The sequence below is a fragment of the Thunnus maccoyii genome, chromosome 17 (genome assembly GCF_910596095.1).
Source record: "Thunnus maccoyii chromosome 17, fThuMac1.1, whole genome shotgun sequence".
Classification (NCBI taxonomy): Eukaryota; Metazoa; Chordata; class Actinopteri; order Scombriformes; family Scombridae; genus Thunnus; species Thunnus maccoyii.
The window spans coordinates 1,334,798-1,353,806 of record NC_056549.1 but is presented as its reverse complement, the minus strand read 5'-3'; the positions used below and the strand labels follow the sequence as shown (position 1 = coordinate 1,353,806).

The 19,009-nt window shown below is 38.6% G+C and overlaps 1 long non-coding RNA gene across 1 annotated transcript; it reads right to left on the bottom strand.

The window, feature by feature from the left end:
* Positions 1-12,865: 12,865 nt before the first annotated feature.
* On the bottom strand, positions 12,866-16,475 carry LOC121881966. The gene is made up of 3 exons (XR_006091971.1): positions 16,416-16,475; positions 13,192-13,239; positions 12,866-12,886 (listed from the first exon to the last, which is right to left on the bottom strand). It is a non-coding gene; the product is annotated as an uncharacterized LOC121881966 (long non-coding RNA).
* Positions 16,476-19,009: the final 2,534 nt, after the last annotated feature.

The window sequence follows — 19,009 nt, the reverse complement described above, 5'->3', positions numbered from 1 at the left end:
ACCACTGGCTGACTCTAATGTTGGAAATAAATCCTCCTCAGTTCGAGTCCAGACTGAGTTGAACCTCAAACATCAGCTCTGAGCTCCTGGTTGTGTTTAGCAGCAGCTAATGACAGACTGAGCAGCTGTGCAGCTTTTTAATCCTCCCTCTCATTTCAGCCTCTTATCCTCCATCTGACTCGGCTTCCTCTCTCAGTGATTTGCATATTTTCACCGAACCTTCAACTCTGTTATCTGTAAAACACGACGAGGTCAGCGGCTCACAGACGTTAACGTGATAATTTAACAGAGGTCAGTTTTATCTGAAGCATCTCAGCAAAACAGCAGGAGTTTTATTTTTAGCTCTGAAAGTCCTTATGGTCAGAATATTTAGCTTTTATCCTCTGCTGATGCTCAGACTTTATCTCCTTCAGGTCATGCTTTCCTACATTCCCCATAATGCCTTTTGGCATCAAGGCCTGGTCACACCAGAAAGTGGTGCAGCGAAAGGAATCTGCTAAATATTTGGGTCAAGAGTCTTGATGACAAAGTGACGACTCGTTAGTGACCTGCGGTAGCTGATGAGCTAACCGCTAACCTGCTATTTTAGCTCTTCCTGACATTTTATTCACCATTTCATCAATAAAAAGTTACCAAAGGGGGAAAATGAATCTAAAATGAAGCTAATAAGCTTGCTGTGATACAGTTAATAAATTCACCTGCTATTTTTCTTGATTAGCCCGACTCCTTGTGGATGGATATAAGAATTAAGAACATTTTCTTGCAGATTTTCCGGAAATTTGGTTAAAATTTTCCCCATTTGGAAAACTGAAGTGATTTAAGTCGTCTTTCCTTTTATAAAGTTCAACATCTGGGAGGATCCTTGTGCTTTTACGTTTGTGTTGGGTTACACTTAGAAAGTTGAAGCTACTGTAGTTAGCCTAGCTTGCTAACATTGGCACTGATTCCCAGGGCTGTTAATGTTAACAAGCTAACTCGTTAGCGCTAGTCAGTCACATTAGCTCTGATAGTTTCTTTCTATTTTCTCTCTGCTCTTCTGTTTACTTCCTCCTGACATTTTCTTCAAAATTTCATACAGTAAAAAGCTAACAACCAGTAAACACATTGTTTCTTTAGGTTTATTAACAACACTCAGATCTTAAATTACAACATATCAGACTCTGTTCGAGATAAAAGTCCTGGACTTTTTTCCTCCTTTCTCGGGTTTTTCACTGTTCAAATTTGTTAGCTTAGCTTGGTTTCTAACTGAACAATAAGTTCATGCAGTTTATTGTGAAGTCATATTAGTATCATGGCCTCCTGTCAATTACTGTGTGTAAAACAGTTTTTATTCCGACAGAGGACGTTCAATAAAACTGGATGTTAGCAACACAGCTAATAAGCTACAATAGCTTCCTCCATTTTGGACTCTCTGCTCGCAGGTCGATCAGCTCGGTCAGGATCATAGACTGTATAAAAATATGGACGTAGTTACCGTGACGTCACCCGTTGGTTTCTGAAGAGCGGTTTTGAAGCTCAAAGTGAGCTGCTCCGGCCGTCGCCATCTTGGCAGTGTGTGACGCTGCCTAACTCCCAGCCAATCAAAAATGGGCAAAGAGGCGGGGCCGAATGGCTGAAACAAGCCACCTAGCGGCTGGCGGACCTGTCACTCAAAGCAGCCATGTCCTTCATTATGCATAACTTTATGGCTTAATAAAATTTAAACAAGTGAGTTATAAAAAAATTCACCCCCCGTACAGTTGTCATGAAAGAGGAAATTAGCTACAGAGACCAAAACCGTTATTTATACCAGGCTGTAAACATGTTTATTTCTGCTGTAAAGTTGGGTGTTTTAACATGGGGGTCTATGGGGATTGACTCGCTTTTGGAGCCTCAAGTGGTCGTTCAAGGAACTGCAGTTTTTGGCTTCATTTTACAGCCCCGGAGGTTGCTGCTCGGTCAGGGCGGCTTGTTATTTGTTTGCATGAATTCACAGGTAAAAGTTTTCACAGATTTTCTTTGAGAGTCCATTGGAATAAATGAATGAACCTCAAAATGTGACGATTTCAAATGCCGATGTGAGCAGGACTTTATAGAGAAAGGATCTAAACATGTTGCTTACAAACTTTAGTTTTTGAAAATAGCAAGAAAAATCCACATCGTCACTGTGCATCTGCTCCTCCTCTGACTGGACAAATACATCTCTGATTTATTTCTCACTGTGTGTAGAAACAAACTCTCCTCTCTGATTCTGTGTCGCTGAAACCAACACTTTTATTTTTAACCTTTATTTATTCTCTCTTTTGCAGGAACACCCTGATCACACACAGTTACACACATTCACACGAGAAGCTGCCCAGTACAACCACAGTCTGACCTGCTGGGTTGAAGGCCTTGCTCAAGGGCACCTCAGTGATGGTGATGAGGGGGCACAGATTTATCCTGCTATCAACCTTCTGGTCATAAGCTGGCTTCTGTAACCTTTAGGCCACCGCTGCCCCAGCTTACTGTTGATGTTTCTCATGTCGGCTTTAACAACCAGCAGAGTTTCAGACGGTCAGCTGACTTTGTTTATGGAAGAAATGAACAGGACTGATCTGATGAACTGCAGGAACACCAGATAACAATCCTCACTTCCCTCTCTCCTCTGTAGATAAAACCTTTACATATTAGATTTATCCAGAGAAACTTTTGCATGTTGTTGTTTCACCTTCAGTGTTTGTTTAAACAGATTTAACCCTTTACATCCTGTTCATATTCTAACTTTCACAGTTTCTCCTCATAATGAGTCTCTGTACAAAACGTCTGAACCACAAATGTATTTTTCACTCATAAACATCTCATCAGTCATTAATAAACTAATAATAAATCCCTAATGAAGCTTTCAGAGAGCAGAGAGAGTTTATTCTTTAGTTGTTTATGGAGAAAAATTTTTCACAATCACACAATATACTGATCCGATGTTTCCTAAAACATGACAGACATCATGGTTTCAAGGAATTTTACTGAATGTGGAGAATGCAACAACATTCTTTGGATAAATACAGTCAAAGTTAACCAGGAAAACAGTTTTTTTCATGTTTGTATATTCTGGGTCACTTTCAGAAAAGTCATACAATTTCAGGCTGAAAGAAAAGTTGTTTAGGTTGTTTATACTGCTCTCGAATGTACAAATGGGTCAAATTTGACTAAATTGGTCTAACGTATGATAAAATACAGTGTTTAGAAGAAAAGAAGGATGGGGTTTTTTTCGAGTATGTTCTGTTTCCTCCCTGTCTCTCTGCAGGATCACGTTTCTGTGTGACTTAAATATCCCTGCTGACTTTGAACGCAGCACCACGGGGTGAAACCGGATCCAGGAGCCGGGCCTCAGCGCTGCTTTGAAGTGACACCGCTGGGTGTAAATGTCACCGCTGGCCAGAGGTGAAGGCGGGGGCGCCGCCTTAATAATTCAACAGGAAAGACCACCATCACCCACAGACTGAGGTCGGATATGTTAGTCAGCAGAAAGAGGACAAAAGAAACCTGCAGCTTCAGAACAAAGTCAACTTTATTGGTGTCACTTTTTTAAAACTTTCTCTAAATTCACATTTTTTAAACGATTTCCTCAATGTGACTCAACACAGAAACTCAGGACTCTCCTGGATGATGATACGATGACGTATGTTTATGTTATAAACATCCATTTCTATTATTTCAACTTTGCTTCTGACAAATCTGGTTTGTTTCTGTCAGTTTGGTGGACGGCTCTAAATACTACAATTCCCATGAGCCTCAGCTGCTGTTGCCACAGAGAAGAAGTCAGACAGAGCGGTAATGAATTTAAAATGCATCATGCTCCTCATGGTGACTGAATTCATCCAAAGTCGACTTGCACATTTTGAACTGTCCTCTCTACACATACATGGTGTCAACACAAACTCAGCTATACGTCTAATTCTTCTCATTTTGTGTCAGTTTAACAAATTATAAAACCTGAAAATAAAGAAAAATGACACAGATGATTAGAAAAGTGTTTTGTTTTGTTTGTGTGTGTGTGTGTTGGGGGGCTGAGACTGAAAAGACAAATGACACAAGACATCAAAGTTTAAAAAACCAAAACAAACAAAATAATTTAACCTGTTTTCACCCTAAAATTTAATCATTTTTATTATGGTTTTGTGCTCAAAAGGGAGGCGAGTCCTCACAACATGAGTAATACCAGAACACACACACACACACACACACACACACACACACACACACACACACACACACACACACACACACACCTGGATGTCAGCTGGTCTGTGACTCCACCTAATGGAGACTTTCCCACATTACAGTCTGTTTGGTCACATGATGTGAGAAACTGTTTCAGCCACCAGATGTCCTGATAACACCAGGACTGACTCAATCTCCCATCATCCTCTCTGTTTCTGTGTCTACCTGCAGCGACAGAAGAAGAGTTCACATCCTTTAGTTCAAGTATAAAAATACTTCGTTACAGGTAAAAGTACTGCAGTGAAAATCTTACTGAAGTAAAAGTACATAAGTTCTGTTCCCTCAGATACACTTTTAATGTTTAATTAATTATTCCAACTTTATCTCCTCATTTTGTTTGTGATTATTTGTGTCTCAAAAGACTTTCTAGTTACTATTTATGTTTAGAGTATACTGTCTAGCAGAGCTGCAATGATTAGTCGATTAATTGAATAGTTGCCAAGGATAAAATTAATCTATTTTGATAAACGATTCATAATTTTTAGTAATTTTTTAAGAAGAAAATGTCCAAATTCTCTGATTCCAGCTTCTTAAATGTGAATTAAGTAAATTATCGTAATACTTCTTCCATCACTGCCCAAATATAATGAGTGGCTACTTACCAACTTAATATATTTTCTTATAATTTGTACTAAAATTTCACCACCTTCTGTAAAATGTCCTAAAATGTACAGTTACATACCTGCAAATTACTCAGGAAAGTTTCAGGAAATTTATAAAAAAAAAAGTTAAGAGAACCCTAAAATAAAGTTTTTCAGTGGTGATGTGCAGAAATTTGTACTGTATTAACTGGGTTTGGGTGTTAAGTGACACTGAGAAGATATTTTTGCATATTCGTCACCAGTTATGATTGTGATGTGTGTTGGAGGAAGCAGCATGTTGATATATAACATCTCCATAATCCAGAACTGAGAGGAAAACTGCTTCAACAGCTGTTTACTGCTCAGAGGGAAACTGTTTGGTAAAAGAGGAGGAAGAGGAGTGTTGCTGTTTTGTTGTGAGATCGTGAATTCCCAGAATTCATTCTGTCATAAATGTTCTAATGAGAGAAAACACAAGTAGTGTAGTAGAAGTAGAAGTAGTATAACATTACACATTGATGTAAAAAACAAGTGATGTTCTCTGAATAAGTAGTGAATGAATATTTTTATTCAAGTGTAAAACACCCAAAGCTGCCCAGCATACATGAGCTTACAAGACAATATTTACATCACCTGCAGAGGCAAGAAAAACTAAAGGAAAGCAACCCATACATGTTATTATATACATACATGTCAGACACATTACATCAGATAGAAACATACGTTGATGTTCATGATTTAACACAAACTGAGCTGATGTCAAACAGACTGGGATGTCTGCTGGACATTTTCAGGAAAAACTTCACTTTAAGATCCTGATAAAATGGAATAACTAACAGCCACTAACAGCTACTAGATGCTGCTCCAAGAAAACTTTACTGAAGTCAATCAGAGTCAACACAGTTTATACACATAAATTCAGCCCAGAGGAGATCATTTCACTACTTCTAAGAGAAACAATATTCTGACATTAAAGCACAGTCAGTGATCCAAATGAAACCAGAGTGAAACCTCGTCCACCATCAACATTTAAACACAGGAAGCTGCTGTCACTTCCAGTTTCTGTTGTTCACTGGTGAACAGAGTGAACAGTGATTTCAGCAGCTGTCTTCAGTCAGCAGTGTGACTGTTTGTCTACACAGGAGGAGACTCTTCCTCAGACAGAGGACACAGAGACACTGAGGAATCAGACCCAAACCCAAACCCAGCATACAGAGGCTGAGTGAATGTGGTGTTGAAGGTGTGGAGGTGGATCAGTGTGTCAGAGGAGACTCTGTAGAAGGACAGAGTGCCAGCAGGACAGTCCACATACACTGCTACTCTGTTAGAGACAGAAGAGGAGGAGGAGGAGGAGGAGGAGGAGGAGGAGGAGGAGATGGATGTTCTTATCGTATTGTGACAGACAAAGTAACCACCATCAGAGCAGTTCAGATTCCAGGACTGATCAATACATCCAAACAAACAGTCATCATTGTTTCCTTTCCTGCTGATTCCTCTGTAAGTCACTGATATATCAACTCTTCCTCTCCACTCGACCTCCCAGTAACAGCGACCAGTCAGACCATTTCTACAAAGCAGCTGTTCCCAGTAGTCAAATCTGTCTGGATGATCAGGATATGACTGATTCTCTCCCACACGTGTCACCTTCCTGTTGTTGTCAGACAGTTTGAGGTATCTGTGTACTGTGTTTGTGTCCAGTGTGAGTTCACAGAAATCTGATGAAGAGAAGAAGAAACAACACAGCAGCAGTTTATCATCTGACACACCTGATGGATTTATTCTCTGTTTAAGTTCTGATCTGTTGTTCATTTCTATAAAGTTTAATGACACATTTTGTCAGTAATGTTTTAATGAATAAATACCGCAAAGACCAACTTTGTATTTAAAGAGAAACTGACTGTGTGCTGTTTAGTTGTCATGAATCAAATTAAATCCACACTTACACTTCTTCAGACCAGGTTTTAACCACTGCTCTCCACCATGGTCCAACCTGGAGGAAGAAACACAGTCAGAATGATTTTCTATCCAACATGAGTCGTGAAGAAGAAGATGTGATGTACAAATATGTCCTCAGACATGATGAATCAGAATATTAAATATTGACCTCTGCATGTTGTGCTGAGGATAGAACCTGTCATGACTTCAATATTAAAGGAAACTTTACTTCAAGGTGAAAATTAAGGAGCGATTTTGAAGTTATGAGAGAATAACTGCAGCTATAAGACAGCAAAACATTTTAATGCAATTATATGCATCTGCTCATTTGTTAGCTTTGAATATGATAATGATGATAATAATAATAATCATAATAATAATCATAATAATAATCATAATAATAACTAGGGATGTACGATATTGGATTTTTTGCCAATATCCGATATGCCGATATTTCCAACTCATTGTGGCCGATTGCCGATGCCGATATATGCACATATTTTTTTCCAGCTTGTTGAGGAGACTATTATGCAATCATAGATTGTACTAAGTATGATCAAGAAAGACAATATATGAAGGAATAACTTAGGAAGACTGTATTCAGTAGCTCAGCGTTAAAACTTTAATGAACCTGCCAAGTGGGAGGAGCAGTAGAGTTTTCTTTGAGTTTATTAGACAGACAGGATAAATGTGTAGGATTTAATCTCTGGTCCACACTCCGGAGCAGAAGGTGGCGGTAATGCACCTAATACGCTGGTTGCAAACTGCCGTTATAAACCAAAAAGAAGAAGATGAAGTTTTTTATTTTTCAAACAGAGTGATACATCCTGTCAGTCAAGGTGTTTCCTATCTGTGCAGCCGAACATAGCAGCTCCCCGATAGACTGTTTCTGTCTGACAGTCCTGGTGCCTCCTCCACTTTAACCTGAATAACAAACCGGGGCTCGGTGCTCCGGTTGGATCCACACAGAGAGCCGGGGCTAACATTTGCTGGGAGGCTAACCGAGCCCGGTTTGTTATTCAGGTTAAAGTGGGAAGAAGCAGCGGGTCTGACGGGCGGCTGAGTGAAGTGGAGCCTGCAGAGGAAACACCGGGACCGTCAGGGTGAAACAGTCCTTGGAGGGAAGCACAGTCAGGGGACGAAGAAGGCAACAAATTGGCCTCTCATTATGGGCCGAAATGGTCGATGCCGATATTTCACTTTAAAGCTTTTATCAGCCGATACTGATGATGTGCCGATAATATTGTGCATCCCTAATAATAACAATAATATCTAAATCAATGACAAGTAATAAAGTTCTTTTAAACATCACTGCATAACTACAGTAACCTCTTAACATATCAGTCAAACTACAAAATTCAATTTGTAATGTGTCATTTACAAACTCCATCTTGAGGCTCTGAGCATGTCATACAGGAAATGTGTGATTTGGTGCTGCATAAATAAAATTGACTTGACTTCAATACAATAATTCAATATCGAAAGAAGATTTCAAGGTGAAGATAAAGGAGTAATTTCAGAGTTAGAGAATAAATGAACCTTTAAGGCTGTTCATTTATTTGGTTTGAATATATAATAATTATAATAATAATAATAGTTGAAAGACACAATAAGAAGCAACAACAACAAGTTAGAAAGTTCTGAATAAAGTTCATGATACAAGTGAATTTCTATATAATAAACAGCAATTACATGTATAATAATATAATAGATGGACTCTTCTCTGATGAGCTCAGGGACACAAGGAGAACATGAAAGTTTAACAAAAGAATAACTTTAGGTCGACTTACTAGCCTTTTTCCAGAGGTTTCACTCACATCACATGATCTTCAAACTATTGCATTCATGATGGAGAATGAACTATTATGTTCAGCATCAAAGTTGTTTACCTGAGAGTGTCCAACTATCCCTCCATACCTGAGAGTGTCCACCTGTCTGTCCATACCTCAGAGTGTCCAGTCTCCAGTGTGGATCCTCCAGTCCAGCAGACAGCAGTTTCTCTCCTGAGGCTCCCGGATGATTGTAGCTCAAGTCCAACTCTCTCAGATGGGAGGGGTTGGAGTTCAGAGCTGAGGCCAGAGACGCACAGCCTTCCTCTGTGATCAGACATCCTGACAGACTTGAAATATAAAAAGGTTGATAACGCAATGTTTTTTAATCATAAGTACCAGAATCCTACAGATGTTGTGCAGAATAATTGACATTGATCTAAATGTAAAACAGCATGAAAAAGTCTCTCAGAGTGAGCTTTATTCCCATTGTTCAAGATAACAAAATTATAGATGCTGTATCCTGACCTGAGAGTTTCCAGTGTACACTGTGGACTCTCCAGTCCAGCAGACAGCAGCTTAACTCCTGATTTTTGCAAGTTGTTGTTACTCAGGTCAAGCTCTCTCAAACTAGAGGACTGGGAGCTGAGAACTGAGGACAGAGCTGCACAGCTTCTCTCTGAGAGGTTACAGCCACTCAGCCTGAGGAAGAATTAATGATGAACACAAACAGAATTCTTTTTCATTTATAAAATTAAACATATTTGACATTGTTGATTCACATTAATGTATCCACCTACAGAGCTTTATTTGAAGCTTTGACCACTGGCAGCAACCTCAGAAGAGCCTCCTCTGAAGCAGAATATTTCTTCAGGTCAAACACGTCCAGATCTTTTTCTGATGACAGTAAGATGAAGACCAGAGCTGACCACTGAGCAGGAGACAGTTTATCTGTGGAGAGACTTCCTGATCTCAGGTACTGTTGGATCTCCTCAACTAGAGAACGATCATTCAGCTCATTCAGACAGTGGAACAGATTGATGCTTCTCTCTGCAGACAGATTCTCACTGATCTTCCTCTTGATGTACTCAACTGTTTTCTGATTGGTCTGTGAGCTACTTCCTGTCTGTGTCAGCAGACCTTGTAGGAGAGTCTGATTGGTCTGCAGTGAAAGACCCAGGAGGAAGCGGAGGAACAAGTCCAAGTGTCCATTTGGACTCTGTAAGGCCTTGTCCACAGCACTCTCATAGAGATTTTTTAGTTTAGGGTTGTCTTTCAAAACTTTAGACAACTGGGATGTTGTTTGTTCTTCTGCCAGCAGGTTGACTCCAGAGTTGATGAATGTCAGATGGACATGAAGCGCAGCCAGAAACTCCTGAACGCTCAGATGGACGAAGCAGAACACCTTGTCCTGGTACAGCCCTCTCTCCTCTTTAAAGACCTGTGTGAACACTCCTGAGTACACTGAGGCTGCTCTGATATTGATGCCACACTCTGTCAGGTCTGATTCATAGAAGATCAGGTTGCCTTTCTGCAGCTGCTCAAAAGCCAGTTTTCCCAGAGACTCAATCATCTTCCTGCTCTCTGGACTCCAGTGTGGATCTGTCTCAGCTCCTCCATCATACTTGATGTTCTTCAGTTTGGCCTGAACCACCAGGAAGTGGATGTACATCTCAGTCAGGGTCTTGGGCAGCTCTCCTCCCTCCCTGCTTTTCAACACATCCTCCAGAACTGTAGCAGTGATCCAGCAGAAGACTGGCATGTGGCACATGATGTGGAGGCTTTGTGATGTCTTGATGTGGGAGATGATTGTGCTGGCCTGCTTATTATGTCTGAATCTCTTCCTGAAGTACTCCTCCTTCTGTGGGTTAGTGAACCCTCTGACCTCTGTCACCATGTTAACACACTCAGGAGGGATCTGATTGGCTGCTGCAGGTCGTGTGGTTATCCAGAGGTGAGCAGAAGGAAGCAGTTTCCCCCTGATGAGGTTTGTCAGCAGCACATCCACTGAGGTGGACTCTGTAACATCAGTCAGGATCTCATTGTTTTGGAAGTCCAGAGGAAGTCGACACTCATCCAGACCATCAAAGATGAACACAACCTGAAACTCTTCAAATCTGAAGATTCCTGCTTCTTTGGTTTCAGTAAAGAAGTGATGAACAAGTTCCACCAAGCTGTACTTTTTCTCTTTCAGCACATTCAGCTCTCTGAAAGTGAATGGAAATGTGAACTGTATGTCCTGGTTGGCTTTGTCTTCAGCCCAGTCCAGAATGAACTTCTGTGTTAAGACTGTTTTCCCAATGCCAGCCACTCCCTTTGTCATCACTGTTCTGATTGGCTCATCTCTTCCAGGTGAGGCTTTAAAGATGTCTTCGTGTCTGATTGTAGTTTCTAGTCTGTCTGGTTTCCTGGATGCTGTTTCAATCTGTATGACCTCATGTTCATCATTGACCTCTGCAGTCCCTCCCTCTGTGATGTAGAGCTCTGTGTAAATCTGATTCAGAAGGGTTGGGTTTCCTGCTTTAGCAATCCCCTCAAACACACACTGGAATTTCTTCTTCAGGTTAGACTTGAGTTTATATCGAGACTCTGCAGGTCCGACTGTTCCTGAATGAACAAACAACAAATAAATGATCAGATGATTCTACAGTAAATTGGTAGAATGTAAACATTAAACTGCAGATGTTTATATTTTCCTCCACTATGAAATATATTCAGCTCATCAGTTGAGGACAAACAGTTTCTGACTGTTTTCAGCTCAGAAGAATTCATAGATGTGATGCAGATGTGTGCATCATATTAACAGCAGAGATTGAAATATAAACCTCTCCCATGTTGCCTCCATTTCCTCTCCATCATGTTAAATCTGTTAAAATCCTCTTACTGCTCTGCAGACGGTCAGCCAACTCCTCCTGCTTCATTCTCCTCAGAAACTGCAGTGTGATCTTCAGAAATGCCTCTCTGCTGCTCCTCCTCTGCTCTTCATCCTCACCATCCAAGGCCTCCTCATCCTCACTCTGCCTCTCTATGCATTCTTGGTAATCTGGACTCAGAACCTTCTGGATCTTCTTCAGCTCGTTCTGCACAAAACTGATGATGTTCTCCTCCAGCAGCTGGGAGAGAATAAAATGTAAATTTAACTGGTAGAAGTCAACATCAGATCATCTGTGACAGACTGAAAACCTGCTGGTCTACAGAGCGCAGCATGTAGACTGTTAGGACCAGAATGGTAGTTTAGTATTTAGTCTGTGGTTGTTGTAGTTAGCAGTAGTAGCTGTGCTTTATATTTACACACCATAAATATGGAGTCCAGGTGTGTTTGATGCTGCTGGACAGACTGACCACTGAGAACCTCTGAGCTCTGCTGATGAACTCTGTGAAGAAAAGATGAAGTTTTAGAATAAATAATGACATGTCACAAGTGTTGTTTTTTTTTCAATGTAATTCTTCTCAGACAAAGAATGTGTTATTGTCAACATGTTAATAACAAAGACATCATACTTCTTCTGTGGTAAATATGCTAAAGGCAACAAGAAACAAGAAAAACAGATGTTGACAGTGAAAAACATGCATTTAAGGATGACTGGACTGAAAAACACGAGTTCATTTTGCCTGAGGGAAATATGAGACCATTGTGTTTGAATTGCAATCAAACAGTGACCATAATGAAGAGTCGGAATGCAAAATGCCACCATGTCACCAATTTGAACATATCCATCACAAAAATGAAGGAATAAATATATATATATATATACATATATACATATATTCTTTGTGTTTTCCAGTACAACCATCTAATATCATGTGACTGAAGTTTTGTACTTTATTCACATGATGACACCTGAGCAGCTATTTTTCACTGATTAAGGACATGGGATACAATAGAAAGTTCCAGGATTAGCTAAATGGGTGGTCCTTGTGTTAAGAATATTTACCACAGATATACTGTATGTCACCACAGTCAAGAATTAATCTTTACATCAATGATATGTCTTCTTAGGAGAGCTGGATAATAACAGAAAATATTTTACAGTCTGACCTCTGATCAGCAGACTGATGTCCATGTCTGAAGTAAATAGGTTGATCCATAGACCAGTCGCTCTTCATGGACACACAGCTGAGTTCAGGTCCAGCAAAGTGTGGTCTGTTCAGCTGCTCTGGGCTTCAACACAACACACAGAGCTTTGAGTGTGAATAATGATGGTGGAGTGATGTGAGTGGAGAACAGTGATGGACAGTTAGAGATCCTCATCTCACCTCTGAGCTTTGGTCTGGCTGTCATGTTCCCCACACAAAGAGCTTTTAGAGGGAGGGACTCCCTCCTCTCTGTCCTCACACTGATCCATAGCAGAGAAACACCTTCACACAAACACAACAACAAGCTCATTCATTACAACAAGCTGCACATCACAGAGCCACACCGCTGTCTATCACACTGTCATTCTTTATTCTACCACCAGATGGAGCCAAAGTCAGTAATTACTTTAAGATTTCCACTGTGGATACATGTTGAAGAAACTGCATTAACTATATTCCTTTTTATACAGTTGTATTTTTGTCCACTAGAGACTCATATGCAGCAAGTTATAGTTCACTTCTGTTTAAAAACTGATGACATGATATATTTTTATTCAGCTGTGTGGCAGAAAGAAGAAAATACTCACCAGGTGAATTCAGATCCACATCTGGTCACAGAGTCGTTCTACCTTCACCTGTAGAGGAAACACAGAGAGAAGCTGCAGCTGATTCTCCTTCATCAGTCCTTCATCATCAATCTGAGGACGCTGTCACTCTCTCATAACTTCACAGTCAAAGTCCAAAACCATAAAGATGATATTAAACCAGTGAACCTTGCAGCAGAGTTCAGCTCCAAACACACAGGAGGAACCTGCCAAGACTCTCTGTGAGGACATTAAACAATCTCACAGTGCCGCAGTATTCTGATTTACCTGGAAACTGATGTTCATCTGTCCACAAACTAATGTCATTGTTGTCTGTCTGATGTAAACAGAACCCTAAAGGAGGATAGGATATGGATTGTAGGATATGTAACATATGTTGTATGTGGAGGAGTCGGGGACTGTTTCATAACATCATTATTTTATCTCTTTATGATTATCATTAATGTGTCTTAATGTTTTAAGAGACTAAATCCAACAATGAATCAGTGTTATTATCTGTGTTCTCACAGTCTGATGGAACTGATGTCTTTCTGCTTCACTGCTGTTCAGAACTATTAAACTAAAACTACTGTCACTACTAAACTAAACCATCAACACTGAACCAAGAAACTGAGCATGCTCAGTGACGTCTGCAGAGATATAAAGTCACAGGTTTATGACCTTTGTTCATTTGAATGAATATAATTTGGATGTTGTTTGGTATTTTACACATCAGGCTGTTACACAAACACGACTTGTTATCAGGATGAAGAAAATGTTGGTTGTTTTCTCCTCATCATAGAAATATCTCGTACTGTCTTTATATTTTAATGCACCTGATAGTTATCACTTTCAATCACAGATCAGATTAGATTCTGTTTTATTGATCATTAAATATAAAATGTATAAAACTGTTTCTGGACATTTTGGTGCCGTAGGCGAGACGTCCCCTGCTGCCCCCGAAGGGATTGATCTGTTTGTTAAATGATTTTATAATGATTTTATAATTCTTTATTCATTTAAATCTAAATCGATTCAACTTGTGTTCTGTGTGATCAACATCATCTGTATATTTTTACCTTTACATGCACACTACTGCCTGTTGTGTCTGATTTTAATCATGTCCAGGATATGATATGTATCATAACCAGGTTATTGATTAACTGACTCCTCCACATTGGAGACAGTCTCTGTTTTTTCTCTACAGTTGCAGGTATTTGACCACACTCACCTGTCTGACCTTGTTTTACGATCCAATATTTATCTGAATTTTTCCTTCATTATACAACTTACTGTGCACAATCATTAAAACAGTATAGATGTTTTACAGCTGAATGCTTGTGCATTAAAAGAATATATAACTATTATTGTATATTGTGTATAGTGTCCTGTAGTATTTTCTATAATCTCTACAGGATGTCAGTGTTAATCTGTCTACACAGGATTTAGACAGATACTCGATAATCTCAGCATTCATGAAGTACTGAAGTTTTCCACCAACAGCAGCTGTTTAGAGGTTTGGTTCACCTGCAAAATGTCACTAAAATGGAAGCAAAACGATGCTGCTGCATCGCTGCTGCTACTGTCATATCAATAAATATGATATATATATACAGAAAGAGGGGGTTCAGGGGTTTAAAGGCAGAGGGGCGTTTTTGACATCTGTCACTACAGGATCAAACATCTGGATTTATAGGTGACATCATCAAAATGCCTTCATTTGATTGGCTCAGAAAATCAATTATTTTACTTTTATTTCAGGAAGTAGATCATTGTTTATCATCAGGTTATCTATTGTTAAATCTACATGACTCCAGTTGAGGACACATATCGTCCATATGCTGGTTGTGAGTGTTATCTATCTGGAGAATATTATGATGTTTGCTTAGAACAATAACCTGGTTCTCATTCATGATTCTGACATAATGAGGTTGTTTATTAAGTATCAGCCAGAAGTTTCTGCCTTTAGTCTCTTCTCAGTATCAGCTCTTTACTGCAGTAAGCATCAATGACTGACTTTAAAAGTAGACTGAGTGGCATTAATTATAAAATTATAAAATGAATTTAAAAATTATAAAATATTTCCTCTTCTTCCTCTATGGTGCCTTTCCACCTAGTTTGTTTATGCCTAAAACAGCCCTGACTGTACGTGTCACACTCAGGGCCATGATGAGTTTCCAACAGTCATTTACTGAATAAACATAAAGATACTGATGCAATAAAAATAAATATCACTGCAGACAATAGTTGTCAGTTATATTTTTGATTTCTTCTTAATCTTATCTTCCATGTTTTGTCTTTTATCCAGTGTTGGATAATAAGGAAGTTAGTTCAGAGGAGTATATTGTTGAATTAAAAGAACCTTGAACCTCTTGAATCTGAAACTTCTCTAACAATGAAATTAAAGGAACATGTAACTCCTGACTTCAAGAAAAGGTTTTACAAAAACAAACTTAAAACAGTTTGAAACAGTTTGAGTTCATTTTATGTAAAATCTGTCAGTAAATAATCACATCACTTTGTACAGTCAGTCAGTGTTGTGTTGAAAGCTGATCAAACTGTTTATTGATCAGATTGGTTTGCTATCAAAGCTTTGCTAGCTAGCAATACTGTTGCTAATGTCATTATAGCAGATTTTTACTGTTTTATGATCAATAAATTATCTGACAGCAAAGCATTTATTACTTTTATTGATCAAAACTAAGCTCTAACTCGCATGTTTTTATCATTTTATTTAGCTAACATGTAAAAATCAATGTGATTGTACCTTTAACCCTTTAACAGCCTGTGACAGTTGTGTTCTGTACTATATATTTGGGGAAGGTGTTCTATTTCAAAATGACTGTAAATTCACGACAGTAATGACCAAACAGATGAGTCTGATCTACTGATGCACATATTACATGTTCTTATTCACGTAAAACTAGAGGTCTGAGCTGGATATTATTATTAATATGATGCTCCTCCATATTCTTATGTAAAATATGCAGAGAAAATAATCTAGTTAGACAAATAACAGACCGCCACAGTTGAGCCTCAACATGAACCACAGCATTTAGAAGTTGAATTTCAGCTTCAACAAAATGAAGCTTTTCTTATTTCTTCTGGAGTTTCGTTCGTTCCACCAATGCAGCCAACAAATCAACATAACTCATCACTATAACAACCATCTCTACTGTTATCACATCATTTAACACAAACATGATGGAAACTGTTGGTTACGTTACCTTTAGATGCTGAAAATCATCTGAATCAAGCTGATGAGTGAAGATGAAATTAATCAGCAGCTTCAACAGGAAACCAACCAGAAGAAGAACAAACATGTAACTGACAGCAGGAAGTTTTTAAAGTCTGTAGATTCACAAACAGTCTTAACTCTCTGTATTCATCTTTAACCTGAAGTGATCTTTAAGGAAATCTGATCACAGAACAGCAGCTCTGACCTTTGGAACGAAAAATCTGGAACAAAAGTTGAATATTAACAGACAGTATGAATCTTTATCAGTTGGATCATCAAGTCTGATGTTTGACTTTTATTCCAACAAGGAAATAAAAAGTGCTGAGATGCATTAATGCAGTCTGTTGTATCTCTGTGATATATGCAAAAATAAATTGTTCTTTCTGTTCTTCATTGTTGTGATTCATTATTATAACATCTGTGTCCTCAGACACACTGGAGACAAACATTAAACTCTGTTTAACCAGGAAAACCTCATTGAAATCAGGGCCAGCACAATGCATAAACAAAGTAGGCAAACAAAGCCTGTTTAGGTCACCCATGGCCACCAGAGGGACTCCAAGAGCGCTTGAAATGTCCTACAGGAGGGTATGACAGATTTAAGCATCACTCGGTGATGGACATTAAAATGGCACCTTGAAAAACTTATGAAAATACCTCTGTGAGCTTGATGTCCCCAACCAGAGGCATTTACAAATGAAATCCTCTCTTCTGAGTTTGAGGTTCATAGGTTAAAGCCTATACATGCTGCTCCACTTGTGTTATTGTTTTGTTAATATAACACATAAAGCAGTGAAATAAGCTGCAGTAACATGGAGAAGAATAAGAACAAAATGAACGAGTCGAGGAAACAAGTTGTCGGGCAGCACCCAAGGTAACCTGAGGAAGCTACAGCAGCTCGCTGTTATTAGCTCGCCAAGTTAGTTACAAGCAGTGTTGGAAGAAGTATCCAGATCTTTTCTCAAGTAGAAGGAACGATACAAGGATGTAAAAACACTCCAGTACATTAAAAGTCCTGCTTTCAAAATCTTACTGAAGTACAGAAGTATTATCAGCAAAATCAAGTATTAGAAGTAAAAATACTCTGAAATACAGTTGAATGTTTGCTCTTAATGTTATCATTACTGTTGCATGTAAGAAGCATTCTGATGTAATATGTACTAATATCTAATATGTACTGTTGGGTAATTTAATCTGTAAAATGATAATATTTAATAAATTGATTCCATGTTTTAGATGTAAAATATTGATCTGTAAAATCCTTAGTTATTTAAACTGGCAAATAAATTTTGTGAAGTAAAAGGTACAATAATTCCCTCTAAAATGTAGCACAGATATAAAGCAGCAGAAAATTAAAATACTCAAGTAAAGTACTAGTACCTCTAAATTGTATCTCAGTACAGTACTTGTGTAAGTGTACAAAAATAAGATCCAACTCAAAGCTAATATTCATTTCCCTTTTCTTGCAGGCTACCTGGACTATAATGTGTCAAAATCTCAGGTAAGAAGCAAAAACGAGATGACAAACCCAAGAAATCCAAAGAAGAAGACCACCTCAATGGTTTTAAATCTTAAAATTTAAGAAACCATAGAAGGGTAAAAACATGCCAGGCTGACACTGGTATGATGTAAGCAACACAGCTACAACTAATAAAATTAGTATATAGTGTGTGTATATAGTGTTGGGGGTGCAGAGGTGGCGGGGGTTCCTGAAACAAATTCTGTTTAGGGCCCAATAAAGGCTTGGGCTAAATCCACCATTATAATAGCAGTTCACCAAGGTGCAAGCGCACCTGGTTTTTATAGGCAATGGGAGATGACACTCTGATTGGTTTATTGCATGTTATGCCCAAAACATACCTAGGATTAATTAAGGGACTAAGTACAAGCCTTTTGAACCATGCACTTGGCAATGTGACCATTTTTTTCGGCTGAGGCTGAAAAGACAAATGTCACAAGGCATCAAAGTAAGAAAAAAACAGACAAAAACCAAACAAAATACAGGAAACTATAAAATATATAATAATTCACAAAAAAGTTTTAAAAATCCAAAAAAAAGCTCTTAAATAATTTAACCTGTTTTCACCCTTAAATTTAATAATTTTTATTATGGTTTTGTGCTCAAAAGGGAGGCGAGTCCTCACAACATGAGTAATACCAGAACACACACACACACACACACACACACACACACACCTGGATGTCAGCTGGTCTGTGACTCTACCTGGTGGAGACTTTTCCACATTACAGTCTGTTTGATCACATGATGTGAGAAACTGTTTCAGCCACCAGATGTCCTGATAACACCAGGACTGACTCAATCTGCCATCATCCTCTCTGAAGTAAAACTACATAAGTTCTGTTCCCTCAGAGACACTTTTAATGTTTAATTAATTATTCCAACTTTATCTCCTGTATCTCTTGTTTGTGATTATTTGTGTCTCAAAAGACTTTCTAGTTACTATTTATGTTTAGAGTATACTGTATAGCAGAACTGCAATGATTAGTTGATTAATTGATTAGTTGCCAAGGATAAAATTAATCTATTTTGATAAACGATTCATAATTTTTAGTCATTTTTTA